The 27,067-nt window shown below is 32.1% G+C and overlaps 1 long non-coding RNA gene across 2 annotated transcripts in view; it reads left to right on the top strand.

The window, feature by feature from the left end:
• The first annotated feature begins 1,543 nt into the window (after positions 1 to 1,543).
• LOC146993689 (uncharacterized) overlaps positions 1,544 to 27,067 on the top strand; it is a 201,745-nt gene continuing 176,221 nt past the window's right edge. The window contains exon 1 of one of the 2 annotated variants that reach the window (XR_015038231.1): positions 1,544 to 1,822. This is a non-coding gene — a long non-coding RNA (uncharacterized LOC146993689). The remainder of the gene's footprint in view (positions 1,823 to 27,067) is intronic. The other variant, XR_015038230.1, reaches the window with a different exon arrangement.

Below are 27,067 nucleotides of genomic sequence, written 5' to 3'. Positions count from 1 at the left end.
TGGAAAGTAACAGACTGTAATTAAAACCTAATGGTAATGGAACTGGCAAGTTTGCGAGTAATATCTATTCCTAAAAAACATGTAAAAGCTTGTATTTCCTTTTATGCCAGTCCACTAATGGCTGACTGTTACAGCCGCTGAACAATGGTACTTTGATCTGTGTGATCAAACGGACTAGCTGGATGGGCGTTTTCGTGGTTTTTCCAAGATGTAACGTGGATTCAAACCAGGTTCTCTTAGACAGTCCTTAAGGCATACTTTCTTTTAAGCAGATAGCTCTCGTGTGCTTTACCATAATCAAATAAGCCTCTGACCTTTCATGCCTCAAGCACTACAGCGCTCACTAAATACAGAATAACAAGTTATTTAAAGAAGCGTTTAAATTATACCCTTTGCAAATTCTTCATAAATTGATTTTGAGGATTTTGTGTAAAAATAATTTACATTTTTCAAATATACTCAGATTACTTCAATACCTAAAACGTAACGCGTTTTGTTATTGAACCCTATAATATTCCAAAATGCTAAGATAAAAGCCATTCTGCTTCAAGTAGATAATGTATGGCAGTAGAAATATTTTTTATAAGTTAGTGAAATGAGTTAATGAACAAATGAGATAATCTCAAGAATGTTGCAAATATTTAAAAAAGTACAAGTTGAAAAAATTAAGCGAATTTTAAGCTGCACTAATTAGATAAATTATATAAATTTATTAGAATAAAATTAAATCGAAGATGAACTTAGTGATCATTAGTGATCTATAGGTTGAGAGTCACTATTCTGAGGCGTCGCTGTAAACTTAATTTTATTTATTTAATGGAATATGGCGAAAATTTTGTTGAAACTACTTTAAAAAGCTGCCTGTCTAAAATGTTAGATGCCTTCGTGGAGAAATTTCTAAATGAAACGGGATTGAATTCATGTTACAAACAAAGAGAGACCACGAAAACCCATCATGCAGCCAGGTATTCTCCAGAATTTGAGCCCAGACGAATTAATAGTGTTAGCAAATTTATTCACATGGCCGTTAGTGGTCGATATTAAATTTTAGTAGATTATTAAAATGAGCTGTAGTGCACTAATGACCTAATACTTGGTAGTTAACATTACAACCTATAGATTATCAGTGGAAAGTGTGCAGTAAATTTAGATATATTATTAAAATAAAATCAAACCTCTATTAGCCAGCGGACACGTTTAGGTTGACAGTCACCGATGTTTTACGTTTGTTTGGCAAAGCAGGAATGACGCTTGAATGGAACAGAAAATACAGGTCAGAGTGATGTAACGCTGTAAAAATTTTTAAAAACTTCGCTTAGACATTTTCTAACGTAAAAAGGAACAAAATATTCTTCTACTTCCATTTTGTTTTATAGAAACTAGATTTCCTGATTTAGATCCATTCTCGAATTCTTTCGGAGAGTCCAAATTTAATTCACGCCATTACAAATATATTTTTCCAATTTCTCAGCGACAAACAGTCGAAATAACTTTTATTACCACATTTAGACGTCATGTTAGATATCAAATTAAATTATTCTGGATCATCTCTTGTTACTTGTGTCTCGAATTTGACAGAGCTGATTTAACAAAAGTCTTTTTTTCTCTAGCTTACCAACTACTGTCACAGATGATTTCTGTCTGCTGTGGGATTCATTCTTTGAACGACAGCAAGGTAACGACATGGCAACGATAACGCATCTAACATCTGCATCAGCATTTAAATGACATATATCAGTTTGTCAGAACAGAATTAATATAGTTTCTGGTAAGATGAGAATCTGGTGTGATGCCAAACTGGGAGTTCAAGGAAAAGGACCAGGTACGTTTACAAAATCTTTATCTTAGATGAGAATTTTATCCCGAGCTTCAACCTAGCCTACTGCGTTTTTGGATGAAAACCAAGATGTCGTTTTGTCTCTTAATGACATACGTAAGGACATTACACTGCCATTAAGAAAGTAAACGATGTCATGGTTCGCACTAAAAAGAACCCCTTCTTCTAAGCCAAAAGTGGATCACTAAGATAGGCTAGGTCTTTGGAACGTCTATGGTCTATGGTCTTTTCTTTGTCCCTGATTTTGCGTCGTCCGAAAGCATCGTTCTTAAGAATAATAATATTTCTAAACTTTTGTAAAAGTACTGGTATCTATTTGAGAACATAATTTTTACTATATTTAATAGGTGTAATAAATAACCGCAATAAGTTTACGAATATGTATTGACATTAGATATCGTAATTTAAGTTTTAACTGGTTAATGCGACGAAGTATCGTTAACTTATAAAAATTTCGAGCTTCTGACAAATATATATGAAACTGAAGAGTAACACAAATAAAGGAATTCGCGAAAATCCCTCCCGTGAAAATGCCGTATAATAATACATTTAGCTATTGATGGCGTTGTAGATTGTTGTGCTATGCGTTGTAGAATCCCTCCTGTGAAAATACCGTATAATAATACATATAGCGACTGATAGCGTTGTCGATTGTTGTGTTAGGCATTGAGAATTTTGTGTTAAGTGCAATTTTGTTGATTTTAGTGATACCTTTGCCACTGAAAACTGGTTGAGTGTACATTCTCGCTTTCATCGAATTTGAGGTTAATATTATATATATTCAGTTATTTATTTCTGTGTTTCTTATGGTATCTTTGATATTCAAGTTTTCATATACTAATGTTAGCAATGATACTTTTATTATTAATTTAATATCCAAGGTAAATTTGTTGATCACCACATCAAATTCTTAAAAAATAGCGTTTAATTGCTGTTGAGGCAATTTTAAAACAGATGTTTTAGATTATGTGTTTAAAAGCATTTTCAGGAAAGATTTGCAGATATAGGTCAGATATTTCTGTATAAATAGGTTCTGTTTTAAATAAATTTGTCAATAATTCCTCTAAAATTTTTTAAGAAGAAATTATGTTAAAACACAGAATGGACATACTATTAAGACAGCAGCATAGATACAGTCCTTATCCGGATATACAGATACAAAGTCCTTATCCGGCCTTTATTTTCGCAAATCTTAGTCGTAGATATGTACTTCCAGTCATAGTAAAGTTTTAAATGACGGAAATATTCATAATTTGATATTTCCAAAGTTAATTAAGTCGACAGTAATTTTCCCCCATTAAATACTATTGAATGATATTCTTTTGTGTTTACTAGAGTCTTTAACATATAATTTTCTTACATTTGGTATGCCGAAGACATTTTCACATTAATAATAATTTATGAATTTTTAGAGTCTGAAAATACGTTTTTAACATTCTTGTGATTATAACCATAATCTGGTAATCGAACTAAAATTAATTAAACTGCAATTTTTTAAATTTTTAATTAACGTAAATAATATTATGAGTTGGCTTCTTACCAATTCCGAAACTTGCCACTGTTTTGTAGAGCACGAATTCTGTATGATTCTGTGAATAATATCCCCATTTTTTTAAAAAAATTATTGATCAATACTTCTCATGATAATCTACACAGAAATGATTGTCACTTAATCTATTAATATCATACACCCTTTTTCTAAATTTTTTTTTCAGTAACTTACACATGCAAATATTTTGCTCTTCAATTTGCCCTAAATATGATCCCCTATTTTAATACCGAATATCTCGATAAGTTTTTGTACTTTTGTCGTGCGTAAGCTAAGCTTTTTGTGTTTTGCTTTTATAAAAAGTATAACACTTTCAAAAATATAAGTATAGAGACAGGAGGAACGCATAAAAGTTAGATTTTGTGATTTTTACGAAACTGATATCTTTAAACTTAGAAATTCCACAACATGAATGTTTGCGCCATTAAAATCTTTTCTGTAACCGGTAGTGCAATGTCTGCAGCCAATGGTTGCGAAAATAAATGTCAGATAAGGACTTTTGTGAGCACGTAAGTTTTTCATCTACCAGAAGAATTTCGAATATGAGTTTTCCTTTTAGAAAGGAGAGAAAAAGATGTTTTTTTAAATCATGCAACACCACAAAGATTTAGCATAGTTTTTCAAAACGTTTTGCAGCGAATGAGAAAAAAAAAATGTACGGTACATTAGAGTTAATATATTAGTATCAAGCACACGAAAGCTAACTGCCTAAAGAAGGAATGTCTTTAAAAAAGATATTCTCATGGGTATTGATTTTATTCACGTAACACATGTGAAAAACCAGGAAAACGGAGATGCAGCCAGCTCGTTGGCTGCTATTTGGACTTGGTCGAGCTGCCAACGTTCAGGAATCGTATGCGCTCCAACGTTATAAAACTGTATTAAACAATTTAACATACTGTCATGGACCCAACCTTCCTCATTAACCAGAGCAGACAATAAATCTAGACTTTTGACTCTGAAGGCATGCAGATGTAGAAAATGTAAATAGGCGCACTGACGTTTCAATACCAAGCGATGATTTGACCTGATGGCTAAAACGATGATGATATATAAATATATTCTCTTCATTCGCTTTCTCGTACAACAGTGTTTAGTTATATACACTATTGAAACTTCGGCGACTCCTAAAAGTACCATAATTGCTTCCGCCAACTATAAACCTTAACGAGTATCGAAAATGATTTCTACAGTTATTATATCAATCTTGCTTATAGTATTAATTTATGTTCTATGTATTATTTCGTATGATTTGGTAAATTTGGGGGTAATTTTCTTAAAGGTTTTCCTAGTAAATTAGAAACAATTTCGGTATTCTCGCATTACCAATCCAATCCTCCCGCACAGTTGCTAATCGTCGGAGACTAATATTTCGTCAACCTGATGCATGAAAAACAGTAGCCACATTTAAAAATAGAAGCGAAGTGACTATTATATGAAAGAGCAAGGAATTAACGAAATTAAAAACGCAAGGAACACCTATAATAAAAAGTAAAAATTACATGAAACAAAGCATTCAAAGCTTCATAAAACAGCCATGAATAATCTAAATTAAAAATGCAACAAGCATCTATAATGAACCATTTAACTTTCTGTTCTCTCGATCTTTTGTCCGTCTACACAACGATCTGTTTTAACTTAAAAACACATCAGACAATTGCAAAATTGTCAGCATTGCAGAGCAAACTGGCTCTGCTCTCCATATACACATTGACCTCTTTTAACTTAAAGAAAGTTAGTCAATTGCACAAATTAACTTCATGGAATGTGCATTCTTGCACGCTCTACTAGTAAACAAAACTCCATACTTCTGAAAAAATGCAGGGCTTTCTTTTTCAATAACAGAAAACCTCCACAGTGACATCACGATTGGTTACAAGAGAAAAAAGTATCCACACATTAATCACAACAAACAGAGAAACCAGAAACATGACGCTAGAATTTCAAAACCACGCTAATTACTACCACCACTAACGGGATAGTTGGTAGCATTATGCACTGGAGTAGCGCGCGCCAATCCTTCATGGATTCCTAGATAAATACATTTTCCTAAAATTCTGGGTTTCCTACTTTGGTGACATAGCGCTTTGCCCGATGATTCTTGTCAAGGTTAGACGGATAATGCGATAGCGCCATAATTTCTTGCACCACACGTTTCTTCATTTTGACTTAAGTGATGTTTCAGAACAACAATCTAATTTCGCAAGGCACGAACAACTTAAATGATCAGCATCCTATTTAAACTTAAATATTTCGTTCTCACTTCAGCTTGCTAAAAAGTTATAATGCGTCAGACGCTCAGTAGCTCCTCAAATAAGCGTGTGATTGACAGTTATATGCCCGAACTGCCTTCTTAACTAGTACATTTAGTTAGCCTCTCTAGTCTAGGCTGACAAATGATTATCCTGCTTGGGTGTCGAAATGTCTAAGCAATATTCGGCGTGTAATAGATGAGATACGTGTGTCTTTCAATGAATACAAATGAACAGGGGATAGTGTAATTAACAACTGGAAAAATTCTGAAGGCCGGCTGAGACGTGACTTGGGTGTGATATGGGATTTCCTTTTAGATAAGCATAGTGCCAGTTCGCTCTTTTTAATGAGATATATTTCCTTCTTCCATCTAAATTTAGCAAATTGAAGAGATTAGAAAAAATTGAATATTGATGTTTACGATTATATTCATGTCGGATGAAAAGATTCTGTAATAATCTTATCGAATCAAAGCTTTTAGCGAAAACATTTTAGAATGCATGTAAAATATTTTATTATTTTGTGGTTTTGTATATAATTGATGCTACACTGCTTCCGCAAAAGTCCTTACCGGATCATTAAATTAGCAACCATGGGTCGTAGATATATACTTTCAATTACAAAAATATTTCAAATCTCACAAAGATTCACATTTTGGTATTTTTGAAATGAAAAAAAAAAGTCGACTTTGTGACACTTACGAAATCTAAAATTTTATAAGTTCCTTTGGTACGTATACTTGCATTTAAGAAAATTTCGTACCTGTTATGAAAAATAAGCACAAAATGTTTGACTCTCGTAATGCAAAATTTGACTCAGATAATTATTTTCTCAATTGAATTCTCAATTGAGTCATTTAAAACATTTGCCTAGTTGAACGTATGCGACTAACGGAGCAAAAACAAAGCTTAGGACACTTAGTTATACTAAAGTGGGACGTTGCTTATCCACAGGTATTACGTACAACGTTTTACCCAATTTGCAGAAACTGCCATTATAACGCCCTTTCGACCTATTTTCTAACACATTCTAAGGAGATATTCATGTAAGTTACGCTATTTTCCGGTATATAAGTTGAGACATTGGATTCGAAAAAAATCTTCTGGGATATCTAATGCAATGAGTATTAACAATCATAATGGTTTCTGCTTAGATTTACTAACCCGTTAATAATAACATTGAATAAAAATAATAAATTATATATTTATCATTCCAAATAAAATATTAAGTAGAAGGCAATTTTTTTTTACACATACAAATTGAAAATGAAAATATTAAAAGAGAGAAATTAAAATAGCAATCGTATATTTGCTAGTAAAATATTAAAAAAATAAATTTATACAGCTTTGAAATATTTTTATTCACTTATTTTTAAACAGAGTCAAATTTAAAGTCAGTTACCATTATCTGAAATTAAAATACTCATTCATTTCATGTTTATCTTCTGCTGCTGCTGTTGTGCTGTTATCTCTTTTCTTATAAATCGACTTTATAAACTTACAATGTCCCTCGCTACTTTGTCTGTAATAAAATATTTAGGAACCTAGTGAACTGTGTAGCGAATTATCGTTGAGTTCAAGCGCTAACAATGTAGACTCGAGAATTTTAAAATACCCTTTTATTCACTCCCATAAATGATACCAGATGGCCCCGTCTCGGGCTTACAGGAAAGCCTGCACTCTTGCTTTTAAATCAGGACAAGAAAATAAGAAACTAAACTAATACTAACTAAAATAGACTTAGCCGAAGCTAGACACATATATCTAACGCAGTTGGTTCTTAATTTAAACTTCCCGGCGATTAGCAACAGGCAGATACAATACACAGATGTCCGTAATAAATTCAAGAACGAAGTAGCCAGAAGGTCTCAACACGTGCCACTGAGGACTCCTAAGCACTCTCTCTTTCGAAGTAAGTAGAACTTCCCTTAAATACTACTTCTAACTCATTTACATACAGCGCGATTCTAAAAACTCATTCTGTTAGGAAGTTGTAAGTGGGAAACAAGAATTGAAAGAAAAGGGTTTCAAAATAAAAAATTACTGTTATAAAATTAACATACACCTTACAAACTAAGGGTAACACCTCTTGAAAGCTTTTAACATTCAGAATGGATTTAGTCGATTTAAAGCAAAATTATGAACTAGATTACCATGATGATAAAATTATTTTGTTGGTTTTATTAAAATTCCCTTTTTACGGCATCTTCAAATTCTGGCCAGTGGTATTTATCTGTTCTTAAGGACTATTGTGATTTCGGCATATTTTCTAACACATTCTATTTTCCCCATCCGATCTCAAACGTTTCCCTTTCATTTCTCTGAAACTTTCTTGAGGCCGGAATTGTTTTCTGGGTATATATAAAATGATTATCTAAATAAAATAACTAGGTGTACTTGTACACCACGTCATTTTATATGCCAGTTAGGTTAAGTTATTTTGAGCACCACAAAGCACACAAGCGCTATATCGCCTGGATAAGTCTTCGTAGAGAACTTTTTGGAAGAAAAAGGTTTGTATTCACGTTACACATGGGAACAACCACGAAAAACACCCATACAGTCAGCCTGTTCGTTTGGGTTTGAACCCAGGATAAACCAATCAGTCGCTGATGGTTCCATTTGTATGCGGTCAAATGCAGTGCATATAATATATATGTGGCAAATTTTTTAATTTATACATTACACATAATAATATAATGCCAACAATAATTAAAGTTCATTGTACAACAATATAATATTGTATTATACATTAACAATGTACGTTATGCATATGATAGCAAGGGGATTCTAATAGCATAAGCTAATGCTCAAAAGCGGATATACTACTGAAAAATTACCGTATTACATTACGCACAAGGCGGATTCAGTGAAAACGAGCCGAAGATTCTATAAAATTAACTATTTAATATTTTTCAAAAAGTAGCTCAATCTTTATAGTGGTCAGCTCTGCTGGCTGCCATATCGTTAGGCATCGAATTGAATGCCGGAGATTTGTAAAAGCATAGCATTTGAGCATCAAGTGTACAAGTGTTCGTGTGGGATTGAGACCCTTAAAGAAGTGGCAAACAGAAAACGTCATCGAAAGAGGTTTGATGATAAAGAAACTAAGGATGGGAGACGCTCAGATCAGTCCTCCGTGTTCATCAAAATCGGAACAGAACTTCCCGTTCTTGCGGCAGTAAAATCGTTGAAAACTTCTGAACCGTTCTCGGGGTATTCTCTACCAATATTGGATCGGGATCTGATAAGCTAGTGAGGTGAGGCTATACCTGTACAACCAATTGTAAAATTCTAGCGTACAGCCCACTCGCACTTGTACCTGTGAGGCAATTTGAGCACCGTCCTCGGTGATGAGACTGCTTAGCATCTGATGGATATTGACCATTCCCGACGAGTGCATGAAATTGAAAGTGCCTCCATATTTGAAACAACAATAACATATTTCTCAAAAATATATAATTTTATTACTTAGATATTTTTCCAGAGGAACACCAAACGTAAAAAAAAGTTCTTGTTATAGTCCTCAAATTATTCGTGGAAACGTTTCTGAACTCTCTCCTTTTCGTTATTGCCTGACTGGAAACGTTTCCTTTTCAAAGCTTTCTTATATGAAGGGGAGTTGAGGATTTCCAGTTTGAATTTCTTTAGGAGATCTTTAGTTACATTCGCTGTATTGAATCTAGCGTGGATCATGAATAATAAGAATGCCGTTGGGAAGCTTTCTAGATTTTCGATTTGGTTTACCTTCACGGTGAATACAGTGCATCTACCCTATGGTGATAATAAAGCCTAAAAGAGATAGTTTTTTTTTATCAAACTTCGCCAGCCAAAAGTCACTTTCTTTTGCGCTTGTACAATTTGATCTTACCTTGGCATTTTTTAAGGAGACAAACTAGAATGCTTCCATTGTACAGACTAACACTTTGACTCAGGCTTAAAATGATGACGTTATATCTCTCCGCAGGTGACTTTCCAAGACAGAAACTCATCCCCTTTTTTCTCTTATTGTACCACGCTCTACAGTGAGAGTTAAATAACGTGCTTGTTGGTTCTCAGTCAAATTGTGACTGAGGCGCATATTTTAAGGAACCTCACTTTATCCGTGTCAGTTCCACGAAAGTTCCGATTCTCAGATGGGAAATGTCTGCGGATTTCTCTACTGTTACAAGGTCGGTCTTATTGAAAGAGGTAATTATCTTTTCCAATATGAGCTGTACCCCCATTTTAGTAGGTTATATCGTTTGTCGTCTGCCAGTGGTGCTCACGCTTCTCTAAAGCTCTTACACTACTCCTCTATTCTTGTGAAGGACATCCCGTGTTTTCCATATATACTGTTGCCATCCGTTGATGAATTTCAGTACTGCTAACCTTTTCTGTTGTCAAAACGCGCACTGCGGTCCATTTTTTCCATGTTCTCATGTCTTATCTCGGAATCTATTGCGTGAAGTGTAAGCGTGAACGGTGCACATGGTTGATACGGTACCTTCTGTTTACGTCCACGTCTAACTAGCTCCTTCTAACGCCCATATATGATGTATATAATATATAATGTATATATGTGACTTTTCACTTCGCACTGTAAATGCTCCTTACACACATTAACAGAATTACTTGAAGCATTCATTGGCTTATCCTACCAATCTTAAGCTTTTTCATTACTATTACTGAATGTCTCTTATAGTATCAATTAAAGTTTCAAGAGAAACATACCAATGAAATTCCCATGCTTTTTAATGAAAACTGTACAATGTAGTGAAACGTCGTTTGAAACACCATGCGTGATCAAGCTTAAGGCCTGGATTGCGGCTGCCATAGGATAGCACTGAGCATATTTAAGTTATTTACTACAGCCTGTTGCAATCTATTAACGGCTGGGCAGCATTTTCTAACTTATAAATATTGTTTGTTTCTTGCCTTGGGTAAGAAAACACATGAATTCTGTCTAAGACGACTACCCTCCTTCCGTTCTAGATTATTTTAGTTTTTTGCAGAACCAATCGTATTAGTCAATGCCGATTTTATCTATGTTCTTGGAAATACTGGTCACTTTAAGAGGTAATCACCTTTGCGAGGTAGTTGCGATGGGAAATTTTATCACATTTTTGTCCACGGGAAAAAATAATTGACTTGATTGTGTTATAAAATTCACAAATTTTACTGTGCCTCCCTTGATCCATTCTTCTTGACTTTGATGTTGTTAGATATTTATCTCGCACGCAGAATAAACTAATTAAAATGTGAAGAAATAGTGCAATAGAGAAATAAAATAAAATATTCATTAGAAAATATACTTTAGAAACGATTAAAAATGGGGAAATTTTAATTCAAAGGAAAAGAACAAAGAAATCAAAGAATCAACATATTTGGATTTCGAAGGGATACACTCGAAATAATAAATATTCTTGAATTATTTAAGGATTTTTCAAATAATAATAATAATAATAATAATAATAATAATAAACTAGGTAAAAACTTTAAATGTTCTTTTAAATTATTTACCAAATAGTTAAGAGCTTTTTTAGAGGTTGGAATATAATTTATTTTGGGAACTAGTTCACCAGACGATTACTTCATTTGGGTTTATTTTGAATACATCACACACAAAAGGAACTAAGAATTTTTTGAGAAAAATGAATAATTATTTTATTAATGCTTGTTATATGCATATTCCTAGATAATGAATCCTCTAATTAGAGCTTCTCAGTGCATCAGAAGCAAAAAATGGAAAAATGTTTATTTACGAAGAGCTATGGCGAATTAGCATGTGCTGAAGATGATCGTTTAATGATCACATCTTCGAGCAGAAATATTTCGGCCGGAAAAGACATCATTATCAATACTCTTTGTTCGCTTAAATCTGCATCGAAAGATAGCAAAAATTAATTTATTGGTGATGCCGTTGTTCGCAATTTAGAGAATCATGAAATAAAAATGTGTCTGAGATCAATGTTTAAGGAGATAAAAGTTGCAATCATATTTTTTCAGTAACTCTCACATATATCCTTAGGAAACTGAAACCTTCAAAATGGTACGTTTTTCTTCGACACTTATAACAATATTTCTGCTCTTACTTGAGGAAAACATGAACTTTGTGCAATTTAATAATAAATAAATGTAGACTTTCGACATAACATTTAGCACAAATAAGTTAAATATCAGCTCCGACTGCAGTTTCGTTGAATTTATATCCAATATTATCAAAGCTTTGTTGATTACGGTAGTGAACACAATGCAATTTATAGAACTTGATCGAAAGAAGTGCGCGGTTAATTTTGTGCAGAAAAATTTTGGAAGTTTCTAAACTAAGAGTCACATTAGTGCGAGCAATACGTTTTGCCTCTGGACAAAATTCATGATATTCATTCCAGTAATGAAAAGCTATTAAAGATCGTTTTGCGCCCATAGCTATACACGTTCTCGCTAACCTTCAACATTAATTATACTTATATACGTAACAGCGCATTCAAAAAGAATTTTATAAATGTCACATGAAGGAAGGTCCAGTACTCTGTCATTTACAACTGAGACCTTGATATTACTGCCAGATTTAAAGAAAACCCGAAAGTCCAACTTTCCAAAGCATTTAAAAACCAAAGAGATGCGTTTAAAGATAAATGGCAGATAAACAGAAAGAACTGAAGTATCCTTCATTTGAGAAGTTGAGGGAGTCTGGAAATTTCTTGCACGCGATGTCGATGGTGATATAAGAATAACCACATACAAGAATATTTCTTTTAGAAATATTAAGTTCATTTACTAAAGTACCCGAAATTCTTCATTTATTTACTAATAAATGCTTTTATTGCAAAATACAGCATCAGTAAAGTATAAAAATATTTAACAGAGCTCTTCTTCAAAAACTCAAGGATAACTTTCTAAAGAAACATTTTTAAAAAGTCGCTTTCAGAGCAAAAATAATCTAGTTTGCATTACTGGGTGAGCAGAAGTTTGTATTACATAATCCACTGCAAATCGAGATATTTATTTTTATGTTAAAAAAAAAAAACGCATTTTAAACGAAACAAGAAACAAATTGTTTCTAAGCAACAATGTGTGGGTGTAGGAGAACATATAATTATACTGCTTTTGAGACGACAAATTTAGTGTAGTCATTTGCTTCTCATTTATGAAGGACGAGTGTTACATTAACTCATGTTATTATATTAAGTCAAACGGTCAATTCAATTTTTTCTTTTTATATTGAGGTAATTTGTGGAGGTACACTGCGCAAAAAATGGGGGGGACAGTTCTGAATCTCCCGTTTTACTGAATCGATTGCGAAATTCAACTTGCGTTTTTCATGTCTCGAAAGAGCGACTTAGGATATGTATTAGATTTATATATAGCATTGTTCTAATATAGGTGGTAGTTTTTTTCAATATTTCAATTCTATGACTGAAATTATGCCAAACTGCCAAGATTTGTAAAAATCGTAAGAGTAGATTTAAAAAAAATAGCTGTCAAAATTTTAGTTCCTCAATGTTAATTAAATTTGATATATATTTATTAATATGTCTTTTTTTATTAAATTTACTTGATTCATTCTTTCAGAATTCAAAATTTAGGCTTAATACAAACATAATTCGCACAGTTTTTTATGATTTATTTTTAAAATTTGTATTTTAAAATAATTTTTATAAATTCTTGGAAATACATTTTTAATTGTAATCTATAAAATTTTTACCATCATCTTAAAGTAGATGTATTTCTAAGCCTATCTGCAAAAAATTAAAGTTTTTTATTCCAAATTTTCTAAGATATACATGAATTTACATATTGGTGCATTTTGAAATTTGGCATTTTTTTTAGCGATAATAATGCCAAATGTGGTTTACGCACTTTGCTAAAGTTATTTGAAAGTATGAACGATGACTTCTTTTCGCGCTCGTTTACAATGGAAAAAGAAAAGGAAGATAGGTTGCTATAAATTAAGAAGTTCACCAAGTAAATAATTCTTGGTGCAAAATGAAAAAAAAAAAAAGCGTTAGGATAAATTTTTTAATTTATTCGTAAATTTCGCACCAAATGTGACAAGATGGAATGTTTAGAAATGGAAATATGGAAAAAACTGGGCTATCATTTCAGAAAGTCCGATTTTGTGTGATTACTCTTTTTCGCGACTTAGTTTAGATGCATTTTGCGTTATCTACGAGCAACATCAAATATATCTTCAATATCACTGAGGGGATTATTATTATTTGCATGTTACGCGAATCAAAGTAAGTGATCTTGACTTTGTATTTAAGGCGTCCTTATTATAGCTTCAGATATTGTTTCAGGCAAATTTTAAAGCACGTTTCATTCCGAGGTTGCAATAACTCGGTTGTGATTAATTCTTTGTGGCGAAGCATAGTTTTATAAGCTATCCCCAGCAATTAGAGAAAAGACAGGTTTTAAGTATAGGCTACCAATAGCGCTTCTGGCGCCTGCAGGGCTATTTAATATCATTGTCGATTTCAATAAACAGGATAGCAAATTTTGCGTACTGTGGGAACGAATTTTGTTTCAGAATTAATCTTTGTTTCATATTCCGATCATGTTTTGTCTGTTGGCCATCTATGTGAATGCTGTATTTTTTTCCTACCCAGACATCTTTCCTTTGGTATGTAGTTTTGATGACTTAAGTTCCTTCTCTCACGAGAAAGAAATTCGTGTAAAAGTAAATGAAGAGAGCAAAAAATTGCTTCCTTTTTAAGATTGAAATTAACTTGCCGTTCAATTTTTAATCGACGTCATTTGAAACAATTTTTATAAACTGTATTGTTAATTTTTTACGTTACTTTTTACGGTTTTATAAAATTCGTGAATTTTACATTTAATGAACAAAACAAAATTATTAAAATCCATATAACAATATAAGAGTTAGAAATACCAAGCCATAGGTATAGCACCTGCTCAAGTTATTCACTTTCCCCTAGAATGAAAGGAGACATTAAATATATAAAAACAATTCTTTAAATATTATTTCAAATTCGAGTACGTTGTTGAATTTGAGTAAAGTATAAATCTGTCGTCTTTTATAAACTCTATAATTCGAGCAGCTGTACAATTTAAGAACTAACTATTTAGTTCTTGAAATGATTGTCATTTTCAATATGACAAAGTCGCATCCTAATAAAAGAGAAAGCAAATGTTTATTGTCTTCTAAATCGTTGTTTTTCTGTACAACAAAATCATTGATTTGAAAAGAATGTATACTATACTGCAGAATGTATTTTAATAATTTTGATGGCAGCAATCTTATTTATTGAATATTTATTGTTCCATGCAATAAATGTTTTGTTATTTATAAATAAATCATTTATTCTTAGTAAGGTTAGTTATTTTATTAATATTTGTATTGTATATATATTTTTAAAACATTTTTCTGCTGCAAGGTGTTACGTCTCTTTTGGAGAATTTCTTTCTCGCTTTCTTAGCTACTCGTTATCGTATACTAAAGTGACCACATTTTCATCGAGACAAAGCGGTACAAATGGAATGAAATGAGAATTCTTTTAGTTATGAAAGCAGACTAAGATTTCAAAAAAATGTATTTTATTGTATACATTCATTTACTTATCTATAAATATTAAAAAATGTATGATTTTCTTTCACGGGTCAAATTATATTTTACGCTGAATACATATTTTAAAGTTTTAATGTTAAACTGCGTTTTTTTCAATTGCCCATATTTTATTGATACTAGAAAAAACTTTCAACACCCACAGTGTATATATATAAAAATACGAATAAATTTTTGCATTAATATTTTTGCATTCTATTGATGCATTTGTTCCTAGAAGGGAGAGCGCATGTTTACAATTTTCAAAATATTTTCATAAGGAATATTATTCTCTTTAAAATGAAGGAATAGCTCCGTCAATTTTTTTTTGTCTGTTTTCACATTTTCAGAAAACCAACATTTATTTTTTTCTTCAGTAACGTATCTTTTTACCAGTGACATCTCATCAAAAAGATCATTTTCGCGAATATTATTTTTCGGAAAATGGTTACTAATATATTAAAAGGATTTTTCCACATATTCCCATAAAATCTTCTTTTTTTAATGTCACCCAATGAAAATTTTTAATATCCTCGAATTGAACAATCTATTCTTCAAGATATTCCAAGCAGTTTTTATAAAAATTTCTGACTTCTTTCGGAAAATCAGGCCGTTTAATAGCACCTTGTTCTTCCAACCTAGTGATGTCCTTTCGAATAACTAAAGGAAAGTAATCGTTATTAATTCTTTCTCGCAATTTTGTTTTTAAATTATTGATTACATTTGACATTTCCGTAATTGAAATATTGTCCCCTTCAATAATTTTCACAGCATTGTGAAATAATGTAGCTTGGTTGTGGATCAACTGATGCCAAATTGGTGATGTGTCATTTTCAATAAAGAACTGCAATATTCTTGGACATTTATCTTGTGATAAAAAATATGATTTTAATGGTTCGTATATTTTAAAAATATTTTCTACAGCTGTTAAAAGAGCTAGCCATCGTGTTTTTCTGTAACCAATAATTGTTTTATATTCGATTTCTGAGCTTTCACAAAAATCCTTCAAACTTTCAACACCCACAGTGTATATATATAAAAATACGAATAAATTTTTGCATTAATATTTTCAAGATCCACTGGAAGTAAGTCATATACTGTTTGAATAATACTGTGTAGAATGACGCTGCACAACCTACCTCAATAATTTATTGGTTCAAATGTTCGTTAAGTTTCGTAAAAACGCTATTGATGCCTCTTCCAGCTTTTCCGCCAAAATATGCGTTAGTGGTATCCTCACAATAGGCAATAATTTTATTGTTCAAATTATTATTTTTTAAAATAGTACTTATTTGAATCAAAAATTATTTGTGAAGTTTCACCCGGCAATGAAACAAAATCTAATATTCTAATTTTAATTCCTGTTTCTGGATCAAAAAGTCTAACAGTTGTGGGAAATAATATTAAATCTTTGTGGTTGAAGCATCATAATATATGGATATAAATGTGCATTTAATCTAATTCTTTCTGAAATTGTGGAAACGAATATAGTGAAAAAACATTATAAATAATTGCTTCGGTTTTTGACCTTGCACATGCAAATTTTTGTCCTACAATGTTTTGATCATTTGCGACATACAGTCAATTGATCTGAAACTTTGATTGTGGTTTATGGTGTGGAAAGCAAATAGCCCTTCAGCTAATGCTAGCTATTTCTCCGTTAATAATACATATTCCTTGACGAGACGCAACGACAATGATCGAACACCACCGAGTAAATCTAACTCGTTACATCGTCTAATTTAGTTTACTATGCATGCATTTTATGTGTTTTTCATTTATGTATTTTTTATATCTTTATATTTACTATAATAATTAGTAAATAATAGGTAATATATTTTTACAGTACATTTAAAACAAAAAATGCAGATGTTTTCTAAAAAGCGGGACATTTTTAAAAATCGGCGGGACGTGGGTCAGTCCTCCGAAAAGCGGGACTGTCCCGCCAAAATCGAGACGTGTGGTCACTTCAAATCGTATACATACAAATCCGTAAACATTTTTTGGGCTGGCTTTATAATACGTTTTTGCTTTCTCTGCTTCATACTCTCGTAGTGTAATTGATTGCACGTATAGACAGCAATCAGAAGATCCTCAGTTCAAACTACAGCTACAGTACAACTAATTTTTTCTGTTTCCTGCTCGAAATACAGTGGTTCCCAAAAGTGTTCGTACACTTACGAGTTTCAGTGAAATATTGCTTTATTAGTTAATGAAAATTAACATTTCAGAAGGATAATTTTTTTAATACTATCTAAAATTTTTCTCAGCAAAAGTATATTAATTATTTTATGAACACAGTAAAATTTTTGGAGAAAAATCAATAATAAAAAAGTAACAGAAAAGTTACCTCACAAAAGTCTTCGTACACTTTAAAGACATATGCTAATAATAGTAAATAATACAGCATTTCAATCAGTTAGTATTTTGTACAACATCCTGCAGCATTTTCGGCAGCTTGCAAACGTCTGGTCAAAGAGATCACAAGTTTTCTTTTCTAATATCTTCATGAATATTCCTCTTTCATCAAAACTGTTTAGTTCGGTTTTCGTTTTTATGTTATGTTTTTGTACTCTAACTCATTCTCTCAAACCAAACCGGGTTTAAATCTGGCGACTGAGGTGGAGTTTTCAGAACTTGTAGATAATTAGAGACATATCGAAAGCAAACATTGAGGTCTGTGTGCCTGATAAAAAATTAAACTGTTTCCAATACCCAAATTTTGGACGTATAATTTTAAATTTTCTTTTAAAATATTTAAATAAACAGCATAGTTCATTATGCTTTCAATAAATACTAAATTACTTAATCCTGATGCCGACATGTACCCCTACATAAGGACACTTTCACCGCCATGCTTGTTTCAACTAAGGCCATTTGGTACCAAGGTAAGTATCTAATTTTGTCTTCTCTATACAATTATACGCCCATCGAAACAGAAAATGTTGAATTTTCTTTCATCTGCAAATAATACATGGTTCCAATGCACTTCGGGCTTATTTATCATTGATTTTGAGAAGGAAAGCCTAAACGTTCTATTTTTTTCACTTACAAAAGATTTTCTTTGAGCAGAGCGCCCATGTAATCCAGCTGATCTATGTACTCTTCGAACAGTTTCAAGTCAAACTGAAATAGAAAATTTTCCAATAAATTCTGTAAAAATCTTTAACAGCGCTCAAAAGCGGAATATTCATAAATTTTCGAACTATAAATCTCTGATCACGCTGTGTTAACTTTGCTGGACAACCTCAATAATTTATTAAAATTCTTACTTTATTTTCGACCCGATTTTCTTCTTTAAAGCATTTTATCACATACTGAACTTCAGAATGGGATAAATCTACTAATTTAGTGATATATCGGATCTATTTTCCATCTTTATGATGAACCATAATCAATTTTTGAACGCTGTTCGTTGTTTCCTTATGGCTACGAAGCATTTTAAAATATTAAATAAAATTTAACGATGGAAGCAAGCAAAGAATAAAGCAAGACGAATTTTTAAACGTCACCAAATTGCAGAAGTAAAAAAAAAAGTGGTAAACGATAATTTTATTTACTAAATTTTACGAAAATATTTCGGCGTACGATTATGTTTATGCCGTGTTTTATCTGTGCTTCCTTACATTTTCAGTTTTAGAAAAAAAGAAAATAAATCAGTATTAAAAACAAAGTTTTATTACTGATTTATTTTATTAATTATTCACCGAGTTTGAATAAACAAAGGATTATTCAAACTCGGGTGGAGACATGAAAAAATACTGTGCTTTATACTCGAATTCAACTCCAGGCTACAGCGCTTTCTTTACAAATTCTTAAAGTGTACGAACACTTTTGGAACCCACTGTATATACCTAATAAACTCTACAAATAGCTTCTAAACTAAATTCTGGTGGACGATAATTTGTAACCATTGACAGCGATAGTGTCTTTTCTTTCAGTAGTCACGTTTCAAATGGAAGGAAGTATAAGGAATTACATTTCTTCCTCATCACCTGCCTTTGTGGTGTAATTGATAGTGCGTCCAGCTGAGAATTAGAAGATCTGGAGTTCGAATCCCGGTGAGGGAATAGCTGATGTTTAACGTTTCCTTTTTCGAAAAGTTTAATAGACTTAACAATCTGATCTTCGGATGACCAGGGATATTTGTGCATGTGGTGAATATGCAGCTGGTACAGCGAAACTATCTACCGGATTATTTGTATCTGCTTCGCTGTGATCGGTCGGTTCTTATGCCATCTTGATGTAAACTAATAAAGTCTGAACATTTAGACAAAATTCTTTTTACAAGTTTCCGTGACGAAGCAAGGCCTCATTGCCTAGCAGCGAAGGTTGGCTTATGCCAATTATAACCCTAAATGCCTCGTGTAAAAGCTTAATAAAGGCAATATACCTTGAAGATTCAATCTCCTAGAGGGGTTATTTAAAATACATTTGAACTCCTGGAAGTGAACGTATGTTCTGAAAGAGTATAGTAGTTCCAAGGGTCAAATGCCACTTTTGCTCGGTGCTACACCTCCGGCCAATATTACAGAAGAATACTGAACTGGAACATATTCTACAATATTTTCTTACCTTAAGCCTATTTATAGTAATAAAATAAAATTAAATAAAATTATGTAATTTTTTTATTTGTGCTGTAAACAGTGGGTAGCAATGAGCAGCAGGAAAATTAATTAAATAAATAGCTGTATAAAACTGAATGATTTTGTGTTGAAATGCATAATATACGGGCACGCATGGCAAAATACTCGATTTAGGCTGACAAAAGTACCAATCCGATTCTTAAAATGAAAGTTTAGAGACTATTATCATTAATGCATTATGTAAAAAAATGTAGATGGAGACCAAAAAATGCCGTATATAGAGATGAAAAGGATTTTAAGACAGCTAAAACTACAACAAACAAAACAAAATAAATAAATAAATAAAAAATTTTAAATAATATAAAGTAAAGTGTTCCTAAGAGGTGTATTATGTAGAGTGAGCATTTCAGCATATTTTAGATTAAAAAGTAAAATACTTCATAGATATTTATTCTACAATAAAATAACAAAAATCTATAAACTAGGTATTTATTATTCATTTAGGAGCCATTATTCTTCATTATTTATATGAATGTCACCATGCATGTCATTAGCTTTGTCCATAGACCATGTAAGAAGTCTCTAATATTTATCATAGTAATAACCTCTTCTGAAAAGGGCTTCTGTTTTTTTCCCAGTCATTTTCTTGTGGGCGACGATTACCGGATCTGATAAGATAAACATCACGTTCAATATGTCAGTATTTCTATTCACTTTCAAGTTTTCTTGGAATGGAATAGGCCTGATGTTTTTATCTTCCTTATTGGTAGACTCTGGAATATTTTCTGATAGCCGTTCTTCAGACAATGGCAGTGATTTAATGGCATTGCTGCCACGCATAAGACGCTTGTTGTACAGATGTATTCATTCTGCCCCAATCATGCGGATGGACTGGTCATTGTCATGCGTATAAAGTTGCTATAGTTTGAGAAGAATATAACTATTTAAATTTTCTTCTGTTTTCGCGAACTTGCCAAGTAGCAACGTTTACAGTTTTTACAGCTGTACCTTTTCCGCTCTTTATGAAATATTTTTGAGCAGCATAAGATGACTTTTAATGCGTCAAGAACGAGCTTCTGGAACTATAGGAAGAAACCTTTCTTTAAATCTGTCGCGATTTTAAGTAGATTTTCTAGTTGATCTAGATATATTAGACGAAATATGTTAGCATATTTCGAAATTCAGTCATTTAGAATGTTTCTTCACAAATATTTCACAGATCCTTTTATTATTCTTCACTCTGCAATCAATTTCCAAACAATTTCAGTACAGTAGTTTGTTAACTGTGTTTCAATGTCTGTAGAATACCTATTTGCATTAAATTTGACTTAAATGTATTTAGGTACTTTTATATTTAACTTAAACTGCGATAAGCGAAAGAGATTATCCTGTTTTTACTAGCAAGAATGATTCATGTTTGCTAATCTCTTTTTCATAGTCTGTCAAATCAGTTTCCTTTCTGCTACATGCAAGCAAGATGCCGTATCAAACAATGTTGTTAAAAGTATAATCTGAACTTTTTACACTAAATGTCCATTGAGTAAGTCTGCAAAACGAACGCAAAAATAACGATATGCATTTTTTGTAGGTCTCATCAAAAGTGATTATTTTAGAATTATTTTATAAATGAAAATACTTGCACTTCTATGATACTATAAATTAAAAGAAAACAATGAGGTAACACTATAACATGAAATGGCATACATATATAGTATCTATAACGAACTAAAATCCTCGTAATAAGAACAGGTATATTCTATTCATGAAATATTGATGAATATTCTATTCACGAAATTCGTTTCTATTTATGAAATGTGTAAGTCCGCGACTTACACATTTCGGGCAAATTCTCTTTGTTTGAGAAAACCTATTTCGAAGTAAAATGAGCTTTTATTATTCTAAATTTAAACAAAAGTCCCGGAGGACACAGGCAGAGGGGTTATTGCAGAATATTTTAAACGCTTTTTATTGTATGTTGTTAACAAACCAAAGGTTATTTTTTGTCACGCGAAAATGAGCATTATGTTGTGTGTGCAGCATTATAAATATTTTTATTGTTTAATCAATTATGGCGAATCACTCGAAGTTAGCGCAACACAGCGTAACATAACGGGTTTAAAAATTTGAAAGGATTCCGCTACAGTCAGAGTTTTAATCAAAACTAATAATAAGTGAATCTGAAATTTTTGAGAGAGGGGCAGACATTATGCGCTAAAAACAGTTATTTGTTAGATATGTAAATTTTAGCTTTTTTATGAGCGCAGACGATAAATTGTGGTAATAATTGCAATGTATCTATGTAAATTAGTAGAACAAAGTTTGAGGCAACGGAAAATGGAGTTGACGTGAGAGTATTATTGCGTTATGATTTTCTATGTTTTTAAAGTGTTTTAAAGTTTAATCAGGAAGAATGCGTTCACCATCTGCAATTATCCCATGGAAATGAAGCTTCATTTCGTACAGCTGCATTCAGATGATTTACAGAACTTCGTAGAAATTGAAATTCTCTGCTAGATGAAGAACACTCAGGATGTCTTTTGTCAGCTATACACATAGTCATAAAACTCTTCTATATACAGTCATCAAAACACTTTTATTTGCATTTTTACTGATAGTTTGTAAAGTAAATAAATAAATAAATGCATCTTAATAAACCTCTGGGACATAAATTTATGTTTAATCAAGAAAATAAATTATAGTTCGTTGAGTTTCAACAAAATATTACAAAATTGTAAACTTTGTACGTCATAAAAAACTAAATACAGAGGAAAAAATATTTTATTTAATCTCATCGAATGACTCAAAAAATAACGTTAATACCTTATGAAACCAGCTTTTGCATATATCACTACCAGTAGCTTTGTCTGGCATCGAAAGAACTAGATTCGTTGTCGAATCTGGTGTAATTTTCAGACCATACTCCTTCAACTGCTACCTTCAGAACTTCTTGGTTTCTTATAGTATACCGGTTAGATTCACAGATCATGTTCATTTCATACATGCTCAATAGTGTTAAATGTGGCGACTAGGGCTGTGAATCCAGTTGACTGGATTGACGTTTAGAGTAGCAATTCCCTAACAATCATAATCAATGTTTTGGGTCATTGTCTTGTTGCAAGACCCAGCTGATTCCTTGTCCCAATTTGTCAACAAATGATTGTAGGTTACTTTGCATTAGTTCCAGTTACACGAATCGATCCTTAGTGCAATCTATGAAAGCTAATTTGCGTTCCAGCATCTGCCATTGTGCCCCAAACCATTACATTCCCTCTACTATGTTTAACAGCTGATATCAAATTTTCTGGTTTTATATTTTAAATTTTCTTTCGCCAAAGCTTTGTACTACGTCAGAGAACATTTTATCAGAAACTAGTACTGTTTTTCAAAAATTGGAGTCTTTATTTAGTTATTTAGTGCAAAATCTAGTCGTTTTTGTGGATTTTAAAGTTAGATTAGAGGTTTTATTCTGGGAGCTCCGCAATTAAATTCCGCGGATCAAAGAATTTTATGCGTCTTTTCTGAACTGACAGTACTTCCTGTTAACGTTGCAAGGCATTCAATTAATTCTGGAGCACCTTACGTTTGAAAACTTTTGTTTCTTTTTACAGGAGTTCTTACATTCAGATGATTGAACTTTTCTTGGATGATCATTTCAAGATTTGATAAAAATAATTTTAGCTGTTTCAGCAACATATTCCTTTTCATGCCTTAATTTTTAACAAAACGATATCTCTCTTCTAAGGAAATTTCTTTCCTTGGATTTAGTTTTTTAAACTACGACTAGCTTTGGAAAAGAGAAGCAAGGTTCTGACTCTCTTGAGTGATTCATGTGTCCGCATAACGTCTTTATAGCAAAGAGAAGATAACAACCACATATTAAAACTTAGTTAGGGAGTCAATAAACTGTGTTCAGTTATTTTGTGTGAAGTTAACTGTGCCAAAAACAATTATTTTGTGACGTGCTGATTTCAATAAGTCTGCCTATAACTTTCTTATTTATCTAATTTAAGGTGTTATTTAGATATAATATTTTGATATAAGCTGAGCACGTTTTAAAAGAGTAGCATGACAATTAATACAGTTTAAATGTTTAAACTTAAATATTGCTTGTTAGACCTCTGTTTTAATGGGTGTATGTAGATTTTTGTGATTGTATATAGTTCTAGAAAATGTGTTAGCCGTATGAAAAAATAACTTAGCATTAAATCCGCGGCTATACATAAAATTATTCATGAAGAACCAAATATGAAAATATTTATTTGTCTTTGGGTGAATTATAAATTAACGGAGCGAGGGAACCCTGAAATTACTTAGTGATGGTGAATACCGCATTGTTATTAAAATCATAAATGGTGATGAAACTTTCATATCGTTTGTCGGCATTCTAACACGTCAAGAAAATAAAGTACGGGTCTTTGAAGAACTCCAAATCAATAATGGTGAAAAGATAGCGAGCAATGAAAAAGTAATATATGTGGTTTTTTACAGAACTGCAGGACTGTTCAAAGCCCTCACTTTATAGGAAGAGAAGATAGTTACAGCTAACTGGCATATCAACTAAATATCTCAGAGAAATTCTTCAAGAAACGAATATTAGAGGACACATGCTTCACCTAGAAAATGCATCTCATTCAGCAAGACTGGCAGTCGAACATCCACCCTATTCTCCTAATCTTGCTATGAGTGACCTTTGGATATTTGTTTAGACTAAAATAAGAATTGTATGACCATGACAACAGTTTTCAGTCCAAAGATGAGACTCATGAAGGTATGAAAGAATATTTTTCATCAGTTCCAACGAACAGAATATTTGAAGCCTTTAATCTTTGGAAAATTTGCCTACGAAAATGTATTGATGTTAGAGGAAACTACTAGGAACACGCCAAAGATTCGGTAAGTTTAGCTTATGCTTAACTTTACATATTTCGCATCTAAATATTTTAGAGTGACCCTCGTATTATTACATGCGGACGACTTCGTAAATGACTGAATGTACGCAGAACCGATGATAGCCTGATCAAATTTATTTTCCCAAAAGAAACCCTTTACAGTTCTGAAACTTTTCACAAAAGTACTCGTACAGATCTTCTCAGTATGACAGAGCACGATCAGCTGTTACCACTGCAAACTACTAAAAAAGGCTGAACACAACACAATGCAAAGCGCATCTAAAGGGCAATGCTCGCACAGAGATCTCTCAATACTGCAATGTCAACTGTGAACTAAAAAGTGAGAAATGTTACTCTCCGGTCCTATATAGTTTTCCCATCCGACCACCAGGGAATTTCCAGTACCTTCCATTTATTGAAATTACTGGAAGGCTTATAAGGTTAAAGTCACATAAAAGCCGGTTACGGTTAATTACATATAGGGATCAATTACAATTATTCAGTTGCACGATCAGCTACAGTTATACTAGGACAAGATCAAAATGTCGCCAGGTTTGGCGACTTTTCGCGGTCTCACCAAATCTGTCGACAAAAGTTAGTCACCAAAACCATCGCCGGCTTGGCAATATCTCGTTAATTTAGCGAGATAGCCATTTACCTCAATGATAAATAGACTTGCCCTTTTAACCTAATTTTTCTGACATAACTTTTCTCTCCTCAGACTTTTCTTGTTACATTAGACAAAACTCGTAAAAAGGTATGTTCATATACACTTTTTAATGATAATAATTCTTTTTATTCTTTTCCTTAAAAAGTGGTATTCACTGTACCAATTTCCATTGTAATATTCAAATAAGAAAATTAAATAAACGGAGGCGTAAATATATAAGCAAATAAGGTTATAAAATATACATAAAATGCAATATCTTCAGTTTCCTCCATAATTGGATTCGAAATCCTTACTCAAAAGAGTTAGAGAAATGCAAAAGTTAAAAATAAACATTTCGCATTTTTCTTAATAAGCAGAATATTTCGTTAGCTTGCAATTAACGATGAAAATGACAAAAGGACGAAAAAAGGCATATGGCTTGATTTTAATGAGCAATTTCTTTAAATAACATAAAAATGCTGCATGTTTATGTTAAGGGTTGAGACGACTTAGCGAATTTCGCTAATGAGTACCTTTTGTTCAATATCACTTTTTAAAACTTTTTATTTGTAATTTTGTTAAGAATTAATTACTGTAATGCTTTGCGCTTCTGAAACTTTGCTCGACGGCTTTTTCAAGGTAATTAATTTAGCGAATATTTAATTTTAACTGCCCTAAAAACAGAAATTCTGATTATTTGGACAGTAAGTTTAATTAATAAAAGGATTTTTCGAACATCATGTACTAAATAAGGGCTTCGAAAATCTATGATTAGAAAATTTATAAATTTGTTTGGTACTTGCATATTTTCCCGTGGACCTCGAAAGTTCAAGGAGATGTCGCCAAATGTGCGGCAAACATTCCGATGGAAATTTGAAAGAACATATTGAGTTTTACTCAGTTACATAATCACAAACCGATCTTCCCATGAATGGGTCGTCTGAAGGAAACGTTTTTTTGGTTTTCGAATGGGTAACGTGAATGCAAATCATTTGCAGTGAAAAGGCCTTTTTAAGTAAAATGTTTTCTGTCGTCGTTTTCTTTTCACCAATAATAAAAATGCTGCAAATTTTTTACCTGCTTAAATTTATTTTGGACATTTTGCAAGCTCCAAATTAGCGTTCGGGGATTGTTTTTTCCTATTACTTCGTTATCCATAATTTTCCTTTGACTTAAAAATTTCAGAAACAGATTTTTCAGTTCAGTATCTTCTTGCATAAAATCTGATAATTTCAAACACCTGGCCGTATAATTTGAAATAATATATAAATCTTTTGAATATATTTATACTTTCAAATGAAAACGTAATTTAGGATTAAAATTCTATTTCAAGGTCACCTTATTTTTTAGACTTTAGCAATTAAAAACTTGACTGCAAGTAAAAAGAAAAAAGGAGTTACTTGCACCTTTTGGGGAGGGAAAAGAAATATTTATAAAATTTTGACAGCAGTATACATTAATGAATAGTAGATATATATAAAATGCAACATAAATAAAGATGAAAGAATTTGATTATTTAGACTTACTTTTATTAAGACTCTATGACTTGATTATAAAGACTTCAAAGAACAGACTGTAATGCTAACTAGGTGAAACTTGTCACAAAGCTGAACTTTACGGAAAGTTTGTCTTTGGTGACTCACAATTTTATTTGTTTTATTTCATCAGAAGAAATTTAGTTGTCAGTGTTAATCTAATATCTTTCTTTCTAAAGGCGTTTAATTTACCGAGTTCTTTTAATTTAGTTGTCAATTAAGT

The sequence above is a fragment of the Stegodyphus dumicola genome, chromosome 12 (genome assembly GCF_044657685.1).
Source record: "Stegodyphus dumicola isolate Sdum_Otavi_A_Nest chromosome 12, ASM4465768v1".
In the NCBI taxonomy this organism is placed as follows: domain Eukaryota; kingdom Metazoa; phylum Arthropoda; class Arachnida; order Araneae; family Eresidae; genus Stegodyphus; species Stegodyphus dumicola.
The sequence above is the reverse complement of the archived record's forward strand: the minus strand, read 5'-3'. Positions and strand labels throughout refer to the sequence as shown.